Genomic DNA, 20,912 nt, shown 5'->3' on the forward strand with positions numbered 1-20,912 from the left:
TTCTGAAGAGCAGACATGGTTCAGGAAGACTGTTGGGGGAAAAAAATGAAATAATCAGATGACATTTTGCCATTTAAAGGTATAAAAGTTAGACCTACATAAAGAGTTCATATCCCATTTTTACTACCATCACATCAATCATCCAAATCATCATAGAAGATATGAATAATACAATGTTTGAACTAGAAGGAACCCAAAAGATCATTTAGTCCATAGATTTTCCAACCAGGGGTTCTTGGGTTTCTGGAAGTCCTTCAGGTAGTGTGTCAACCTCTCAAAATTGCAGCTATGTATATTTTTTTTTGAGAAGAGTGTCCATAGATTCCATCAGCTTCTAAAAGGAGGAGTTGGCCCCCAAAAGTTAAGAACCATTTATGTAGTCTAAATCCCTCAATTTGCAGACAATGAAACTGAAGACCAACATGAAGACAGCAAAGAATATATTCCTCACCACTCCCTCTAAGACATCTCAGAACTAAGCCATGATGGCCCATATGTTTTTACACAAACTGATTAAAATCCCAAACAAACAAAAAAAAGGAGCCCCAAACAGCCCACATTCTGACTGAGTGAAGATTTCAACCAGATAATTGAAGTATCCAGAACTGCAGAAATAGTAATATTTTTGAAGACTTTCTTAGACTTCACAGAGTAGAGTTCCACCAAATGGGGCCCCTGGCTAGGACCGTTCCCCTCAAGGATTTCTCTGATTAAATATGAAATCAGGAAGTGAGCAAATGTTAGCCAAGCCCAGGCAGAGATCATGTAGTGCTCCCAATGTAGTGTTGTAACCTCAGTTCAATTTCTCCACAGTTTGTATCATGTTTGACTTATACCACCATTCCATAACCTTAGTAAAGTGCGGTTCCTATATATACTCATCAACGATGGCCTCATTGTGAGTCCACAGCCATTCATGAGAAAAAGATTCTCTAAGAGAGGTTACTGGTATGTCTACATATCACTCACATAACACATTACAACTCTACGTGGCAAAAACTAGAGGCTTTTTCTGCAACCAAGACCCAACTCTAGACAGAGTCACCATAGAAGGTAGAACTTTATAAGACATGTTTTGTCTTTAAGTTGTTGCTGAGACTATTGGGAATTATTCTAATATCTAATTTTCTTCAACTTTCTAATTCTGGCATATGCTAGCAGAATATTTTTGGAGTTCCCTCTGGGAAGATACACATAATATTAAAACTATTCTTCATTCAGTGTCAATATACAGAGAAATCTATCCAGTTAAACAGGTATAAGTTAGTAAGTTTGAAGGTTGGAGTCAAACCTGTGCCTACCTAACTCCCACAGATATTTTGATATAGTTATGAATAGGATAGAGTACAATGAGCATGGGTTTCAGGATCACACTTATGTTTAAATCTCAGTCCTGCTCTTTATTAGCTATGTGACCCTAGGCAAAGTACTGAGTCTCTGAGACTCAATTTTACTTCTGTAAAATAGAATTAATTGCCCCTCCATCAGAGGGTTGATATTAGGTGGAGGCACTACCTAACACAGTGCCTTGAATATTAAAGATACTCAGATGTGATTCACCTTCTGCCAGTACCTTCTAAAGCTCATGTTCTTTCCACTAAGCCAAGTGACTTTTCAGAAATATTCCTATCCCTCTTCCTCACCTCAGCATCAATGAAAACTGAGGGGTTTTTTTTCATCCCTAAATCTTGGCAGCCTCACTTAAATGGTCTTTGATTTCTTGATTGTCTTTTAGATAGACTTTACATTTATTCACTGAAGCTTTTCAAATATAAAGCAGAAAACATTGCATTAATGAACAAAAGATGTTGAATACTATTATTCCCCTGTGCTTTGTATTCTTACTCCAGTTGCGATAATAGAGTAAAAGCTAATACCAGGAATTGAAAAAAGGAAAGGAGAAAAGAAAAAAAGAGCCAAATCGAAGGGGAAAAGTAGGAGAAATTTAGGAGAGGAGGAGGCATTCTGGCACCTAGTCATTCATAATTCTGGACTGAGATTTATTTACAAAATGGTACCCAGTTTATTCACTCATTCACTAAATATTCTCTGAAGAAAGCAAGTGTTTAATGGAAGACTAAAGGATCAGAAGATGTCAATCCATGAAGCAAAGGTAGGAAAAGGTTCTATGAAAATGGGATAACATCATAGGGTTGAGATTTGCTCAAGGGGCATTAAAGAAATTAATGTCTACCAGATAGTATTTTGGAGTCCTAAGAGATACAGCAGTAAAAGGACCTCAGTGTCATGACCATGTCATGTAGCCCTTGGACATTCTCTAAGCTTAGTAAGCAAATCTAGTGACATAGGAAGAAATAATAATAGAAATAAAATATTTCAGAAGTTCCCTAAGAATCTAAAGAAAATCTAAAAGAAAAACACCTAAAAGAGGCCCATTTTAGGTTTTCCTCTGCTTTTTCACATGTAGTCATTTCCCAATAATTTGCAAAATGCTTTAGAATTTTAAACAAACATCAGACTATACATAGAAAGAAGAAACAAGCCTATGTTTCAGATTGGTGATTTCAGGCTTGATGTATAATTACTGCTCAGCATTCAACTGTTAAAGTCACTTGGATGTATTTCTCTCATCTTTTAATTTATCCACCATTTTTAAGGCAGCAGCCTCAAAACTGTTTGCCAGGGCACACAGGAATTTTTTTTCTAATTTTACATTGTTCCACTTGGCAAAAAAAAGAAACTGATTATCAACTACATTGTCCATAGTTCTTAAAAACTGGTCATACATTCCCAGGGATTCCCAACCTTGAATTTCCTACGTGAGTAATTCTCCAGGCTGGAGACATGGCTGTCAGACCTCAGAATACTGTCAGTGCCTGGAATACCGTTCAGAGCTCATTTAAATTCATATGATAAGACTTCACATGGATGATTTTGTGTTTGCAAAGAAAGAGGGACGAAAAGTCATTTTCCTCTCCACCTCAAGCTTAGGGTTAGCCACCAAGGGAAACTACCCCTCCTCAGTTTCCCCCTGAAACTCTATGTAAACAGCTTGAAGCCAAGGGAAATCAACTAACCTTAGCTAGTAAGATCAAGGGTTATGTCCCTCCGCTGGGACAGCTCTGGTTCTGATCCAACACAGAGGGAAAGGCCCAATGTTATTATGTGCATGCCTACTTCTTCCTTGTAGGTAGCAAAAATCAGAGGAACAGGAACAACAACAACAACAACAACTAGATAAATAAATAAATAAATAAATAAATAAATAAATAAATAAATAAGAGAGCCAAAAACAAAGCTAAATACGAAGGAAAGGGAGCTAGCTCGAAGAAGGGAGAATAAAAGATGAAAATCGCATGCTAATAGAAGTGGAGCGGATGGATGGTTGAGATAGAGATAATGATGCCTCCAGCAGTGTCAAGCACTGCTTTTTTCTCCTCCTGAAACTACCACGGGCACCTTTACAAAAGTTGCTATCTCTTTCCAAAGTTGGATATAATTTATCTTAAAGGCATCTTACTGGTTAATACATCTTTACAATAAACCCTCTACAAAGTGTAAAGAACTGAAGAAATAAATTGAAGTGGCTTTTAGTGGTGGCTGGGGGTACCAGATTGACAGCTTTGGAAATAGATGGCTTCTTTTCCTCTGAAGACTAGATACAGCCTGATAAGCAGAAGTGTGAGACTTCCCCAACTGCTTCCCCACTGTGCCTTCACCCTGACAAAGTAATGCTGGCTTCCTGAAAGAAAGGACAAGTCACCTTACCCAGGCAGTTCTCTGCTGACACTACTCAAGAACTGCCATTTAGCACCAAGGCGTTAGGAGCATTTTCCTCACTACCAGCAAAACAGAGGCACCACTCTTATTTCACTTAGAACAGTGAACAGTCAAATCAGATAGTAATGACTTTTGACTACCCTCAACTCCACTGGATTCAAAGCGCTGAACTTAAAAGTGAAAACTAACTTGAGTTTCCCATTACAATTTTCCACAGCCATCTAGTCCTCTAACAGTCCCCAGCACTAAATCAGGTAATGCAGTATAGTGTAGCTATTTTATCTGGTTCTCCCAAAGATATTTGAAATGAGTACTCCGCCATCCATGAAATCAAATGAATCTCGGGGACATTTCTATTTATGCAGTGTGAGGGGGATCTTTCAACAGAGAAAGGAAAAGCATAAAAAAGGATGGAATGCTTCCAAGAGAACAAGTAATGTACATTTTCCTTTCTGAAAGAAAAGCAGCAAATATGTATGAAAAATTGAGAGGCATGAGTTAAAGTGGAGTCTTAACATCATTTATTTATATACTGAACATAAGAACCACTAAAGTCATCTTCATCACATAACCTTAAAATGAGCAGAGACCAATTTAACACGACTATCAGATTACAGTCAGTAGAAGTTAGAAAACATACGCTTTGTTTATCTTACACTTTCCTAAACAATCATGCACAGCTTTCCTTTGTTCCAGGAGTCATTCAAGCATATAATAAGGAGTTCCAGCAAGTTGAAACCTCTTGTATCTGGTTATTTTCAGGGAGTTGTAAACTTGCTGCCGCCAAGTCAGTAGTTTTCTTATGTTGTCAGCAAGGATTTTGAAAAATGCCATCATCCCAATTCTTGTTAGCAAAGAGCTTCTCTATGTTCAGTCCTTTCCATTAACCCTCATTAACACTTTGCTCGCTCCTTTAAAATAATTTGAAACATCTCTGCTGCTTTCAAGGTAGAAAGCTCTCGTGTTGCAGTGATCAGTCCTCACTTACTGTTCCCTCAGCTGTTACATTTTTCTCACCCTGGCTTCTTGCTCCTGTATCTCAGAGCAAATCCCCTACCATAGCCTTATGGGTCCTCAACTGGTTTTCCCATACATTTCAAATTTTGTCTTGTCTTTGCTCATCTATTAGTTCATTCATTCCTTCCTTCATAGAACAGACATTTATGTAATATCTCCTCGTGTCTTCACTTGTCCCATATACATGTTGGATCGAATTCAAGATAAAATATTATGCAGTTGTAAAGGCACTAGAATAGAAATCCTGGATCCCTTGTGTCAACTCTGTCATCCATCAAGTATGTGATCTTGAAAGACTCACTTTCCCTATATACACCTCTGTTAATAGGGCTATGTCATATCTAAAATCACTTACAGCTCTGAAATTCTACAATATCATTGTAACCTCAGGAATTCAGTGCAAACAGATAAATCCACACCACGATGTTAGTAGCTCTGAGATACCAGTTTCAAGATACTTACATTTTCAGTGGTTGAAGACACGGGCCCTCCTAAAGGAAAGTAAGGAAATTCTGACTTTCATACATTGGGCATTAATGAGCAAGCGGAGGAGTACTTGAGTCCAAAGTGCTCAGGTTCCATTTAGACTAGTCTTGACTATTAGGCTATTTGCTACCTGCAAGTTATCTCCTGCCATTCTCCCTTTACCCACTCCAAGCAGGCCTTCACCTCCACACGTCCAACGACTGCCCTTATGAATGTTACCAAATGACTTCCACAGAGTTTGGTCCACTAGTCAACTGTTACTTCTCATCTTACTTTACTCCTCATCAGCATTTGACATATTTTATCATTCCCTTCTTAATACACTTTATTAGTTGGGCCTCTATGACTCACCCACCTCTCTCCCTAACTCACTGGTTACTCCTCATTTTTCTTTGCTGGTTTCTCTTCTGTACCTCAAGCCCCTAATGTTGGAGTGCTCTCAGCACTGACTTATTGGTCTTATATTTTGTGTGCACTCACTCCCTTGGTGATCTTATCCAATCCCTTGATTTTAAATTCTATATATATGCCAAAAAACCCCACAAATTTATATCTTTACCCAAGACCTCTTTCCTGAACTCCAGATTGATATATCCAGATGGCTAACAGGCTTCTAAAAAGAGAATTCCTGATGTTCTTGCCCAAACCTAATCCAGACAGTCCAGTTGATGGAAGCTCCATCTTTCCAGATGCTCTGTCAAAAAAAAGTCTTCGGGGGCATTTTAGTCCCTTTATTTCTTTCATACCCTACATCTAATCCATTAGGATATTGACTCTAGTTTTAAAAATGTATCAGAATGGAATTACTTCTTCCCTCTCTCTCCTAGAGCTGCAATAGCTTCTTAACAGGCTTTCCAGCTTCTATACTTGCCCTTCAGAACCTTCTCTCAACACAGAAGTCAGAGTGGTCTTTGAAACACTATTTCAAGCACTCCATTGGATCACCAACGTCTTCACAATGGCCTACTGGTGCTACATCACAGAGGCCTTCCATAACCCCTCTGATTTCACATCCTACTACTGCCTCCCTTGCTCACTTTACTGCACTCACATAGCCCTTCTTGCCTCAAACACAACAGGCATAGCCTTGGTGTCAGCTCTTCTGCCTCACACACATCTGCACAGCAAATTTCCTCACCTCCTGCAAGCCTTTGCTCACTTCATGCCTTTGCAATGAACCTTGACCATCCTACCTTGATCAGGCACTCCTCATCTTTCTTATCTGAATCTTACCTTTCCCTTTTCCATAGCATTTATCACCTTCTCATGTTCTATATAATTTACTTATTACAATTTTTGCTCATTTTCTGCCCTCCCATGCCAGAATGTAAGCCATGGGATGGCAGGAATCCTTTCCTATTTGTTCATCGATGTATCTCAAGTATCTTCGGTACCTCGTAAGTGTTTTATATTCGTTAACAAATGATGAATCAATAGACCACTGAGTGATGGGTGAATAGGGAAGACTGGTTTTATAGCTATCAGATAATAGCCAACATCACACGAAGCTACATGTGAAATAATAAGCTTAATACAACTTCATTCTAATTATACAATCAATGCCCAATCCTGCTGTCCCTTCTTGATCATTTGATATCTGTGATCGATAGAGAGTCTTTGGAGTTCATGTCTCCTCACTGTGGAGACCCTTGCCCTTCATCCACCAGAACTCACAGAAAAAAATTGTAATCTTGGGCTGAAGAGACATGGAGAGTTCTGTACTCATCCTGGCAGACATAGAATAATGCCTATAAGATAGCTACCTTATATTTCTGCTATAAAAAGTATAAAAAAGAAGAGCAGTAATTAACACTTATTGAGACCTAACCCTGTGACAGACATTATTCTGAGGTTTCACAAGTATAAACTCATTTCTTCCTTGCAATAACCTCCACCCCCTGACTTCACACTTCTCTCCCCATTATTGGATGTGATCCATCTAGACAACAATCAGAAAGTAACAAAAGTGCAAGTGGGTCAGAAGGGAAGATACAAAACTGAAGAAACAGACCATGGCCTTTAACATTTCTAAAGAAAAATGTTATCTCTGTTAAGCACAGCTGCCATATCTCCATGAAGCCAGGTTGAGAAAATGTTTATGTTGACACATTGAAGGTCAAATATTCCAGGGTAATTAGATTTCTCCAAGGTGAATTATGGAGACATTCTAGTTAGAAGCAGATACAGAACTTTTGCTGTCCAGCCATAAAGCAGCACTGACTTGACAAATACACGTAGGCACATTTCTAAGCATTTTTGCTTGTAGCTTAATCAATTGTTTTACATATTTTCTGTTACTAATCTTTTACAAATTTCATTAGGATCATAAAAGTTTACTAACTTACCCATCCAGAATTCAGTATTATTTTGAGTAGCTTTTTATTACCCTATATTTTCATCTCCATAAATATAAGAAAAAATGCAATTTCAACTTCTTTGAAGTCACCCTCTGCCTGCTTTCAGTCATGTTAACCTTCTCAAAGTTGAAGACCATCACCTGCCCAGATATTTTCATCAACTCATTCAGCATACATTTATTGAGTTGCAATTACAGTGCTAAGCCCAAAGAAGCATAATCCACAGTCCCTCAATCAGAGAATTCAGCGTCTAATAGTAAAGGAGAAACAAATACATTGAAATAGCTTCCTGTAAGAACCTCAATGTCCATAAAAAGAGAATTAGATAAAGGAGACATTTATTCCCATGAAATTGAATACTACAATTTAAATGAATAAATTAGATTTAAATGCATCAATATGGCTACTTTTTAAAATATATTGAGTGAAAAAGGCAAATTTTCAAAAGATGTATGCAATAATTGCACTATGTTCTCTACAATAACAAAAAAGATTATAATATGACATTATGTATTGCTTACAAATATACAATATGTAACAAAAATTAAAACCACAGATTGAGAGGTTAGGTACCAAAATCAGATTAGTGGTTACTTCTGGAGAGAAAGAAGATGAATGGGATTGGAAAATGTGTAATGTGAAATTCAACTTGATTGGTAAGGTGCTATTTCTTTATTTAAAGAAAAATATTTGAAGTCAGGAATTTTAAATGGTAAATTTTGTTAATCTGGGGTGGTAGGATATATGGCATTTTTCTATATTTTAATGGTTTTCCCCCCTAATGTCTTCCAAATGTATAAATGAGAGAGAGGAGAGTGAGGACAGGTGTCGCACTGAAAACTCCATTCACAATAAATGGGAAGTGCCAAAGCTACAGAGAATGTACCAGAGATAAAAGCAGATGTCCAGAGCAGCAGTAGGAAGAGCTGTGAGGTGAAAATGGGGAGGAACCAGTGGATGGGAGCGTTCCTAGAAACCTTCCTAAAAATGCAGATGAAGTCAGGCGTGAAGAATGACCAAAAGTCATACACGCTGAGATGAGCAAGAAGGATATTCCAAGCAGGAACGGCAGAAGGAAGGACAAATCTGCAGAAAAGAGTATGGAGCATTCAGCAGAAACAGAGCCTCGGGAGACAGTCTCAAGTTTGAAACTTAACTCTGCTACTTATTAGCTTAGTGACCTTGGGAAAGTCACTTAAACTCTCCAAAACTGATTCTTCAGCTTGGACATGGGATAATAATATCTTCCTGGTTGCATGATTGCACAGGCCAGAGAAAATATATTCCAAGATGCCTGACATATAGTGATACAGTAATGCACACAAATGAAGATTATGATTAATGATTATTAAACGGGACTAAGACTCAGGTCTCCTGATTCCTGAGTCAGTGATCTTTTCAAAACACTGCATTGCTGATTTTGTAATTTAGCATTATCTTATATTCATGTGGCCAAACTTTCACAGTAATAAAGCAAGTGACCTCGATGGAGTCCTGGACAACTCACTGAATCTTAATTATAAAATATGCCTCTTTAAAACAGTATGGAAGTTCCTCAAAAAATTAAAAATAGAACTACCATATGATCCAGGAATTCCACTTCTGGGTATTTATCCAAAGAAACCAAAATCACTAACTCAGAAAGATACATGCACCTTAATGTGCACTGCAGCATTATTTACAATAACCAAGACATAGAAACAACCTAAGTGTCCATCAATGGATAAGTAGATAAAGAAACTGTGGTATATATATAGCTGACCCTTAAACAACACAGGTTTGAACTGATCAGGCCCACTTATATGCAGCTTTTTTTCAATAAATACAGTACAGAACTGTAAATGTATTTTCTCTTCCTTATGATTTTCTTCATAACATTTTCTTTTCTGTAACTCACTTTAGTGTAAGAATACAGTGTGTAATAATTTAACATACAAAACATGTGTTAATTGACTATTTATGTTACCAGTAAGGCTTCCAGTCAACAGTAGGCTATTAGTGGTTAAATTTTTAAGAAATTAAAAGTTATACATGAATTTTTAACTGCATCGGCGGGGGGAGGGGGGGAGCAGTGCCCCTAACCCCCACATTGTTCAATGGTCAACTATCCATAGTAGAATATTATTCAGCCATACAAAATAACGAAATCTTCCCACTGCAACACAGATGGACCTTGAAGTCATTAAGCTAAGCAAAGTAAGTCAAAGAAAGACAAATACCATATAATCTCACTCATATGTAGAATCTAAAAGAACAACAATAACAAAAGAAAACAAAAAACCAATCTTGTAGATACAGAGAAAACATGGTTGGTTTTCTCTGGTGGTTGCCAGAGGCAGGAGTGTGGTGTGGAGGGTGGCCAAAATTGGTGAAGGGAGTCAAAAGGTACAGACTTCTGGTAGTAAAATAAATAAATCTCATACAGCATGGTGACTCCAGATTAATAATACTTTTTGCATATTTGAAGGCTACTAAGAAAGTAAATCTTAAAAGTTCTCATCACAAGAAAAAATTCTGTAACTATGTAAGGTTACAGATGTTAACTAGACTTATTGTGGTGATCATTTTGCAATATATACAAATACTGGATAATTATATTGTACACCTGAGACTTTAATGTCGTATGTCAGTTATATTAAAAAATATCTCTTTTTGGTGTGCAAAGTAGCTCCAGACTCTGCCTCTCACTCCATATTGTTAGTGGTTTTCTAAAACATTTCTAATTCTTTTGCCTGTCCTATATATGACCCTGAAACAGTCAAATGCAGAACTTTTGGTCAATTGGCTTCCCAGTTGTTGAGTCAGCTGCTGGCTAAAATTTGGAATGCCAAATTTGTCTCGGCCAGGATTTAAAATAGGAAGTTACACGTTTAATGCCTTTATGTGCCTGGTCTTCAATATTTACAAAAAAAAAAAAAACCAAACAAGTGCATAGGACTTTGGTCACATTGCTGTTATTGATAAAGCATTCACAGATTTCTTCAATAGATTCTAATATATTTTTCATTTTATTTAGGTTGTTATGCTTGTTTAGGTTGAAAGAAAGTTTAAAAAGCATTAAAAACGACAACAACAACTTCATAAGACTTACACGATGCTGGGTTATGTGAATGGTATATGTTACTCTGAAAGTCCCCAGGCCTCTTTTATCATAGTCAGTATCAGTTAAAGGGCTCCATCCACATGATTCCCAAGCACACCTCATTCCAAAGCAGATCAATGGTACCTTGCCACTCTCCTAAGCCAGCTGCAGCATGAGCTCAGCCCAAATTTGGGCAATTGAATTATTTTTCTCAGTGAGGTTTTAGCAACCATTATTACTATCCCAGGAAGTTGTCCTTTCTTGGAGATAAACTGTCATGACAAACTCTGTTTTCTATTTAGCACATATTTCCAAATTCCATTGCTCTGCATGGAAGAGAAGAAGCATATGTTGCTTCTCAACACCACTCACTTCAAACGACTGAGAAACTCAGGGTTGTTTAGGTCACAGGAGCAATGGACATACACCATCCAGAAATCTCCTATTGTCTGACAAAAATGCCACAAGCTTGCATTGATAGCATGCTATTTTTGTTCACCATTAACCCATTACCGCTGCCAGCAACCCTTTAAAAAAAAATCAGAGCTCTCAAAAAGACTCACCCATCTCCATACCTTTTCTTTCATCTCCCAAAGAACAAAGAAACAGTTCTGTGATTTTATCAGGGTTAGTTAACGATATTAATTAAAGGCACTAATTGTATCACATTGTGTTTGGTTGCAGTAGTGCTGTCACAGAGGGGATTTAAAATGTTCCAAAAATGACATCTCAGCCCTTGAGAAAAAACCCCACACAAAACCACAGCCAGGATTGGTTCTAGTGGTTGACATTTGGATCTATGTTCGAGACAAGGAAGCCAGAAAGAAAATAGGCTAAGAATCAGCAATCCTTTTAATCCAATGTCCTTTCAAAGTAATGGGGAGCAAAATATGCCACCCTACAAAGTGCCTGTTTAGCACAGGATTACTTTGAACTGAAGGCAACTAAGAAGAAACACTTCCCTGCTGCCCCCCCCACATTGTCCTAAAAGCAGGATACAGATTTGTAAAGGGGTCCACTCTTCCCTCTACCAGGAAGGACAGACATTACTGAAGATAATTCTGGACACTTATCAGCCCCGAGGGGGCACCAGAGGAATCTAGGTAATAAACTCCATTAACTAGAACTTATCTGCCATTAGTTTCCCCATATATTAACCTTACCACAGTTTGCCACCCTAGAAATTCAAAGTCTTTTTCCTTAGTCTTGTCCCTTCACTAAAAATGTATAGCATATTGTTCTTTTGTTAAGTGCTAAATGCCCAAGTTCTAACCACCCCTTTGAGTTATTCATTACTGAGTACTCCCATGTGTACATAAGACGCACTTGGTAATAAACCCGTTTGTTTTTTACCTGTTACTCTGTCTTCTGTCAATCTAATTTGCAAGGCACCAACCAATGCACCTAAGATGGGTAGAGGGAAAGAGAGTTACAGTAAAACCTTGGATTGCAAGTAACTTGTTCTGTGAGTGTTCTGCAAGATAAGCAAACATTTCTTTTTTTTTTTTTTTTTTTTTTTTTAATGTTTACTTTTGTTTTTGAGACAGAGACAGAGAGAGACAGAGCATGAGCAGGGGAGAGGCAGAGAGAGAGGGAGACACAGAATCTGAAGCAGGCTCCAGGCTCTGAGCTCTCAGCACAGAACCCCCCGCAGGGCTCGAACTCGTCAACTGCATGATCATGATCTGAGCCGAAGTAGGACGCTCAACCAACTGAATCACCCAGGTGCCCTGATGAGCATACATTTCTAATAAATTTTAACTTGATAAAGGAGCGATGTCTTGCAATATGAGGAGTACCTGATGCCAAATGTCACATGATCACAACTGAGCCAATGGCTCTTAAAATTCGCTTTGATATACAAGTGCTTTGGATTTACAAGCATGTTTCCAGAACAAATTATGCTTGCCAACCAAGGTTTTATGGTGTTTTCCTCCCCTACAAGGGCACACTAGAGGACAGGATGGGGCTGATAAACTGCCTTTTTCTATCTTCTCCAAAGAGATTACCCATCTCTGAGATTATTGGTCTAGTGTCTTCTATGATCATAAAACCTCCCGGTAATTGTGGGTAAGGGATAAATGAAGATAGGAAAAGCCATGATTTTCTTTCTATTTCTAATTTTGGAAACTTCTGAAATTAAAGGAAAATTTTCTCTTTTTTAAAAGAAGCAGAGGTCAGTAGGCACAGTACATCTGATGATGTTTTAAAGGTAACGTTTTGGAGTTCATCCCCACGGATGGGCTAGGCAACAGCAGAGAAATCTATGGAACTTCGATTAGCCATCACAGTTTTTCATTTTATTTTTTGATTAACTTTTCTCATGCATAGCTGAAAAACACTAAACAGAATGAAAGGCAAGTTTTGTAATTAGACTAGATTGCCCAGGGCGAGAGAAAAAGAGACACAAGCAAATCCTGTAATTCAGCTCCTAAGTAACATCCTCCACATGATAGAGTTCCTTCATACATTTTTTAATCAGGTTTTAAAGTTTTGCATGTATACACTGAAATGAGTGTTTCTTTTGGGAAAATGTATTTGTTTGCATCAAGGCTCTCATTTTCTCTTAAATACAACTTTGCCCCCGTACTTTATAACATATAGTACATAAAGGTATGTGGAGGCAGAAAGGAAAGGAAAAATATCATGAGAGACAAATACATGATGAAGCTTACATAAGTGACTATAGCTCTTTCAAAAATACTATTCACTTGGAGATAAAATTGGGATGTGGACCAAATCATACCCTCTGGGATAGCAAATAAAAAACTAAGTGTAGTATCCTTATTATGTGGAAAACTGCAGAACTCCTCATATAGAAAAATATCTGATTTAAGATAAAATACACTTTCATTCGACAAAATCTTCCATGTTATCTTTATGGCCAAAACAGAAAACTGTGGATGATGTGATAGAATAGTTGAAGGAGTGTACCCAAAACAGTATTGATGGTTCAATGTCATCCTGCAGCAAGGTTTCTCTTTGCCTTGGGACCAAGAGCATTTTTCATCAATAAGTTATATAAAAGAATAAGCCCAGCATATTAGTAACAAGTATACAAACTGAAAGGATTAGTGAAGATGGTAAAATAAGTATGTTAAGATTCCAGAAGGACTCAAGAAGTATAGGCCAGAACTAACAAGATATCTTTAGTAAGGATAATTCAGGAAGGTATAGTTCTACACTGGGATCAAAAACTTGGGTGCAAATTTAGAAAATGATGGAGAACTAGGAGCTAGGGTCTGTATTAGAAAACGTCCTAGGGGCACCTGTGTGGCTTAGTCGGTTAAGCATCTGACTTTGGCTCAGGTCATGATCTCTTCATTCCTGAGTTCAAGCTCCGAGTTGAGCTCTGTGCTGACAGGTCAGAGCCTAGAGCCTGCTTCGGATTCTCTCTCTCTCTCTCTCTCTCTCTCTCTCTCTCTGCCCCTTGTCCCCCCCAAAAATAAATAAACTTTAAAAAATATTTTTTTTTTGAAGAAAAAGTCCTGAATATGGAATTAGAGAACACCAGTGATTTAAATCGATTTAACTTGCTTATTTCCATCTATTTTCTCATGTAAAAACTGGGTATAACAGTATCTACCTCTCGGGACTGTTAGGCCATTTAAATGAGATGACATGTGAGACCAAATCTTATAGCAGTCTATGTGGACTGAGGTCTTATGAGCCCCCACACAATGTCAGGATCAGTTCAAGCAGTATCATGCCTCTACCATGGTTAGCACTAGTCAAACCAGAGAATAACACTGTGATCAGGTATAGGGGCCTTGATTTAAAATTTTTTTTTTCAACGTTTATTTATTTTTGGGACAGAGAGAGACAGAGCATGAACGGGGGAGGGGCAGAGAGAGAGGGAGACACAGAATCGGAAACAGGCTCCAGGCTCTGAGCCATCAGCCCAGAGCCCGACGCGGGGCTCGAACTCACGGACCGCGAGATCGTGACCTGGCTGAAGTCGGACGCTTAACCGACTGCGCCACCCAGGCGCCCCTAGGGGCCTTGATTTTAGAGGAAGGGAAGAGAGTTAGAAAGTGTTTATTGGACATCCATTTGTGAGTCTAATAGCAGGTTCTGGGGATATTCATTAGAAGCCATGGTCACTATCCTTAAGGAGCTCTTACTCTAGAAACAAAGGATAAGAACGTCCATCTAGAAGTTGGCCAGTGTCTTACCAGCTCTGTAAGCAAAGTCAATGAGAAACAGTTGTCCAAGTCACCTACTCCATCTAACCCAGTGTTTGTATCTACACAATAAACATTTTTTGAAAAATGAGTGATATAAGTTTTGCTTGGAAAGAAGATAAAGGGAGAACAAGAAAACTCTCTTTAATATTTTGCAATTCTAATTTCAGAGGGAAGAGATCTATATTTGTAGCTCTAGAGAGCAGAACTGAGGCAAAAGGGTGAGAGGACAGGAGGCAGATCTGAGTTTTCTACAGAAAAACTTTACACTAATGAGAGCTGCTGAAACAGAGAGGACTCGCCTAAGAACTGGTAAGTGCCCCATCATCGAAAGTCTCCAATAAGGGGCTACCCAGGATGGTCAGGATGTTCTAAGGAAACTCCTACATGGAGCAGTTGGAAGCCGAACTATATGGGAAAAAAATTACTTTCCATTTTAGAGGTGCTCGTGGAAGAATTACAAGGCTGTAGTTCTAAAATCCAGTGCCTGTTTGCAAAGCCTGTCATGCTAAGGGCTGGGAGATTAAACTGGGCAATAGCATTTGGTTCAAACAGAAAAACCAAGAGGGAAGATGACAACTTAAAAATTATCTCAATTTATAATGAGGACTCCACTAACTGTGTGGCATCTGGTATTGGTATGTATAGATGTACAGTCAGTCTTCAAGCTCCATGGCAGAAAGTTTTCCTGGAGTCCTTGGCTCTGACATGGGAGTCTGAATTAGAACAGCTATTCCATAACTGGTCAAGTGCATAAAGGAATTTCTCTCAGCGTGCTTGCAGAGGAGAGTCATTGCTTCAGATGTAATAGTTTATGTAACAATTCCCAGATGTAGACTCATGTCCCCCAAGACAGTCACTTCCCTATGCCTACCTAGAATAAAATGAAGCAAGTGGAGTTAACCCCAGACCAGAATGAAAGGTGCACCCATGTCCTCATTAGGGGCTACCCTCTAAGCCCTAATACCTGAACACCTCATGCTGAATCACCCTCAAGAAAAATACTAATGATAGCACTGCTGGTACTCAGTCATGGCAGACACCATGAAGATGCTCATGAACGTCCTCTATTTGATAAACATTGTTCTATAACAGCACAAATACTTATTATTGTAAGATCAGTTATCATATTTTATCTGAGCCTGAGAATCCTAAAGCTTGGCCTTCTTTGTGTGTCTCTATTCAAAGAGCACAAGCTATGATGTCTTTTTGTGAGATATTTGCCTTCATAATTAAGACATACTGTCTGAGACCTTAAAGTAAGATTTGGATAGCAGACCGAAATTACCCCTTCAGGATATTTGTGTACTTGTACTCCTCTAAAAATTATATGTCTTTGCTTTAAAAAAACCAAATCCGGGGCACCTGGGTGGCTCAGTAGGTTAAGTGTCTGACTCTTGATTTCTGCTCAGGTCATGATCTCACATTTGTGGGATCAAGCCCTGTGCCAGGCTCTGTGCTGAGTGTAGAGCCTGCTTAAGATTCTCTCTCTCTCTCTCTCTCTCTCTCTCTCTCTCTCTCTCTCTCTCAAAGAAAAAAAATCTACTTAAGATACAAGAAGAAAAGAAAGAAAGAGAGAAAGAGAGGAGGGAGGGAGGGAGGGAGGAAGGAAGGAAGGAAGGAAGGAAGGAAGGAAAGGAAGGAGGGAGGGAAAGAGGGAAGGAAAGGGGGAGGGAGACAGGCAGGCTGGATCTTTCTCTTTCCAGGCCTCTTAATTGAGATCCAGGGTTTGTGAATCTCTGGCAATACAGGACCCTTTGCCTGGTACCCTGCTCTTTTATGTTTGATACCACATCAGGGACACTGATTATACTTAAAAGCTAATATATTTATTTATGGTTCTTAATGGCTCTATCCATTGCTGCTTTACCTCTGGTCCTATTAATTAGAATCAAGGTAAAAAAAAAAAAAAAATCCCAAATTTTCTAGCCAGAGTTGCATGTAGAAGCAAAACCAAAGGCTTAACACAAAAGGAAGAAAAACAGTGAAAAGTCCATTTCCAAAATTAACAAATAGAGAAAGCCTGAAAACCACACACCCCAGGGCTCCATTTTGTCTTCAAGAAAAATCAGGATCTAACTTTTCACTCAGAAGTTTCCATCTCAGGCCACTTCAGCAGCACAACATTTCAATTCTATTATTTAAGAAATGGTTTGAAATATTCCCCAATTCCGCTTAACACATCCCAGAGCACATTTCCACGGTGTGTAAGTGCACTGCCAAACAGCCAGCTCCCTGCGAACACAGGTGGGAGAGCTCGGCCAGCAGGAGAGGTTACATTTGTTTGGCAACTTCCTTCGGGCTGTTAGAGCTGAGACCGTGAGAAGCTAAATTGAGAAGTGCTTCTTGACGTCTGTTGCAAACTAAGCTGAAGAGCAAAGGGCACAGCCCGAGGCCTGGAACAAAGGACAGAGCAGGAGCGGTGATGAGCCACCTGAATGATCCTGTTCCTCAGCAGGGTCACAAACCAAAGTGCTTTCCGAGGCCCATGGCTGCCATTTGGAACCTCTGGCCCTTCTGCATGAACGCCAGACCCCAGACCAGCAAGTCAGAAACAGTACTTCAATCCACCTCTCCAGCCTATATTTAATTTTTTCAGCAAACACGGTAAAAAATAAATGAGGTTGTACTTAAGCTGTCAAAGGCCTCACCACCTTACCTCACCAGAGGACTTCTGACTAGTTGGTTCTACCTTTAGTGCTACCTCCATTGGCCACAAGTTGTTATGTTAAACTCAGCCTCAAAAACACTTAGGCTGTAATCCACAATCCGTTTTTCATTTAACGTCTAAACGTTAAGACAAATAGAAACCTCATCAGTAAACAGTGTGACAGTTATCTTTTTAACTGTCATTTCTGTAAGCTGATACACATACCCTCCTAAATCAAGCTCAGATGTATCAGTTGTTCAAATACAAACATATTTAGCAGATTTCTGTCATTTCCTCATATGTATATTAATTTGCGAATCACTCACTTCATACATCTTGATAAACCCGAAAAACTATCTGTTGAGTTATTCACAGATGCCGGTGCTGATGCTGGCAGGGCGGAAAGCTGACAATGTATGCAGGGTCAGCGATGGTGGGGGGGGAGTAGCTGAATGTCATGGCCCTGGGATCATTTTAATCTGTCTTGGGGTACAAGAAGTGTCACAGAGGTTCGCCTGAAATAAAAGTGTCCCTTTCCCTTAGCTTGTTTTGTACCACCTAATCCTCTAACTCTTTATTAAACATTATCTTTTCCATCTGCTCTAGTGAGTGTTCAGCACGTTGTGGACCAACTCCAGGCTGATTGGTTTTTATGGGCAACATGATCTCAGTTTTATGCACATACTTAGGATTATCTCAAGGACAAAGAGGATGAACAATCCATTAACTCTAATAAGCAACTACACATCTCAAGATAGTTACAGCATATATTTGATTTCAAAAGAAAAGGCTGGATTAAAACATGTCCAAAAACATCTAACCTCCAACATATAGAAATAGAATTTTCTGTTCTCCATGCTCTGGCGAGCGCTCCTACTAGAAATCACGTCTCAGTCCCACTCAATCAGACTTTCCAGCCCTTAAATCTTATTTTAAGATCTGACACTACAGCAAGAAAAAGATCCTCTTGAAAGCCCTCCTCGTGATGATCTGTGGGCAAAGCGTGCAGAAAGTACACGTGCACGCTCACACACAAACACGCGCGTGCACTTTTTTAAAGGAAAATGCATTGTTATTGCTTTATGTAGAAAACTTATTTCTTCAGTAACTTTATAATTACATGGTTTCCATGGTTTAAAATTATAAAACCTCAGTCATGAAAGTTTAGTCAAATACACACAGTCACCTGAGAAAGCCAATTTATATTCTTAGCCAGTGTTACTGACAAGTATTGGAAAACCATTGCTAGTGTTTATTTCAAAATTTAGTCCAATGCAAAGTAATCTACTAGGACCTCATTTGCCCACATTATTGTTAAAAGTTTCTGCTTACTTGATTTTCATAAGAATTCCTTTTAAATACTCATCTCTCTTTGCACCACTGTTTTATTGATGAGCTCAGTCTGTTTCTTTGGCTGACCTTTCAAACAAAGATGTTTGCTTTTTCTGTTACTTTAAATCTTTATGATCCTGTAATAATAACAATTATGATGGCATCTGATCACACTGTATATATTAATGACAAGACATATCTGGCCACTTGTCTTCACAGCTTACTGATCTCATTGATGAGAGCTGTCAGGCTGCCTCCTTGCAACTTGTAATTCAAGGTAATTAAAAACTAGCTTTTTTAGCAGCTTGAACTTTGTTTTGCAGTGAATTGGAAATATCGCATGCTGCAGAAATAGAGAATGTACTAGTCACCTGCTCGGCCTTATGCCAAGAGAAGGTGTGAAAAACAGGTACAGGAGTTAATCACCTATCCAGAGTGAGGACTTTCAAGCCCTTGTATGTGTGTCTTTATTCATTGTTTTGCTCAAGGAAAGAATGCTAAAGTGCAGAGCCGAGTATCATCTTCTGATTGCAGTTTAGGACCTTATTTAACAGGTCAAAGCCAAGGTAAAGCCAAGGTGAAGAACGAGGCAGGCATGCATAAATGGGCCCAGGCTGTCCAGAAGAATGCACCAGCCAGCAGTGCCGGCCTCTGGGGATGGAAGAAGAGGGCTGGGATGGCAGGAAGAATTACTTTTCACTGGGTTCTATTTTGTTCCATTTGAACATTTTACCTGATGTTCGTATTACTTTAAAAACAAACAAATGTAGTGATAGCTAAATAGCGTTTGCCCTCCCAGCACCGTGACAAGCAATCCCAAAGGTCAGCACCAGCAAAATGGCGCAGGAGCCAAGGCTGCCACCGGGAGGCCCAGCTCCTCACTTGTTTTCCTCTTGACCGCAGCCAGTGTCCTTAGACTCTCACCCTGTTAAAGCAAGTGCCCAAGAAACGACCTGACTACTGAATACAAACGAAGGATGACAGTCATGCTTTCATACATACACATTCAAAAGCAATGTCCAACTGAAAGGAACGACACAAATCTTCATCGTCAAGACCGTTGGAAACCAACTTTCCTAGATTACACAATTGGTTGGGGGAGGATGCCTGTGTGTGTTCCAGTTTGGAGGGAAGAGGAATATCTGTGCAGGGAAGAGGAGGGCTGTGATCATGAGCAGAAGATGGAGTCCTGGACTGGAGGACACCCCACCAGGGGCATAGGCGGGCCTGACCATGCACACCTCTGCACAGGATGCTGGGTAAACCGGGTCCTTACTCCCAGCCCCTCCCAATGGGGCTGGTGTCTGCGCGAGCCCTGAGCACAATGATACGCATAAAACACTGTCACTGTTGGGGCGCCTGGGTGGTGCAGTCGGTTAAGCGTCCGACTTCAGCCAGGTCATGATCTCGCGGTCCGTGAGTTCGAGCCCCGCGTCAGGCTCTGGGCTGATGGCTCAGAGCCTGGAGCCTGTTTCCGATTCTGTGTCTCCCTCTCTCTCTCTGCCCCTCCCCCGTTCATGCTCTGTCTCTCTCTGTCCCAAAAATAAATAAACGTTGAAAAAAAAATTAAAAAAAAAAACACTGTCACTGCATCCCTTCAATGTGGTAGAGCAATTGCACCTGGCAGAACCCTGGGCTAATGAAAGTATTTCTGCAGGGTTCTTAGACAGCTCTCCATGAGGCTGCTCTAACCTTCCTTAGCTGCTTGACTTTCCTCCTTTCTGCCTTTCAATGCCCCCTTGTGATACTGCTTCAAACCCAAATTTTCTTTTTCTAGACACATATGCATGCATTAGAACACAGTAAGACAAAAACTTACCTACTTGAGAATTAAATTGTTCCCCTCTAGGCAAGTTAGTAAGGACCAACTCATTCATCTTCTCCTATTTGCTGTTTTCGGCAATATAATTACATGGCACTGACCAGTGAAAATGCTGGTAAAAGGCTTGTGTTATGACTCTGTGCCTGCCCTGCATGCCCATGTTATTCTGCATAGAAGTTAGCATGGGAACACCAGCTCCTGTTACTGAATAATCCATGTGAGACCTACTTTACGACATCTG

The 20,912-nt window shown here is 39.5% G+C and overlaps 1 long non-coding RNA gene across 1 annotated transcript in view; it reads right to left on the reverse strand.

Annotated features, from left to right (window-relative positions):
- The window catches only part of LOC123598187, a 65,693-nt gene extending 47,748 nt beyond the window's left edge, over positions 1-17,945 (reverse strand). The window contains exons 1-2 of the long non-coding RNA XR_006712440.1: positions 17,844-17,945; positions 12,037-12,087 (exon numbers count right to left, since the gene is read on the reverse strand). This is a non-coding gene — a long non-coding RNA (uncharacterized LOC123598187). The remainder of the gene's footprint in view (positions 1-12,036; positions 12,088-17,843) is intronic.
- Between the last annotated feature and the right edge of the window lie 2,967 nt (positions 17,946-20,912).

Source organism: Leopardus geoffroyi, chromosome C1, assembly GCF_018350155.1.
Source record: "Leopardus geoffroyi isolate Oge1 chromosome C1, O.geoffroyi_Oge1_pat1.0, whole genome shotgun sequence".
In the NCBI taxonomy this organism is placed as follows: domain Eukaryota; kingdom Metazoa; phylum Chordata; class Mammalia; order Carnivora; family Felidae; genus Leopardus; species Leopardus geoffroyi.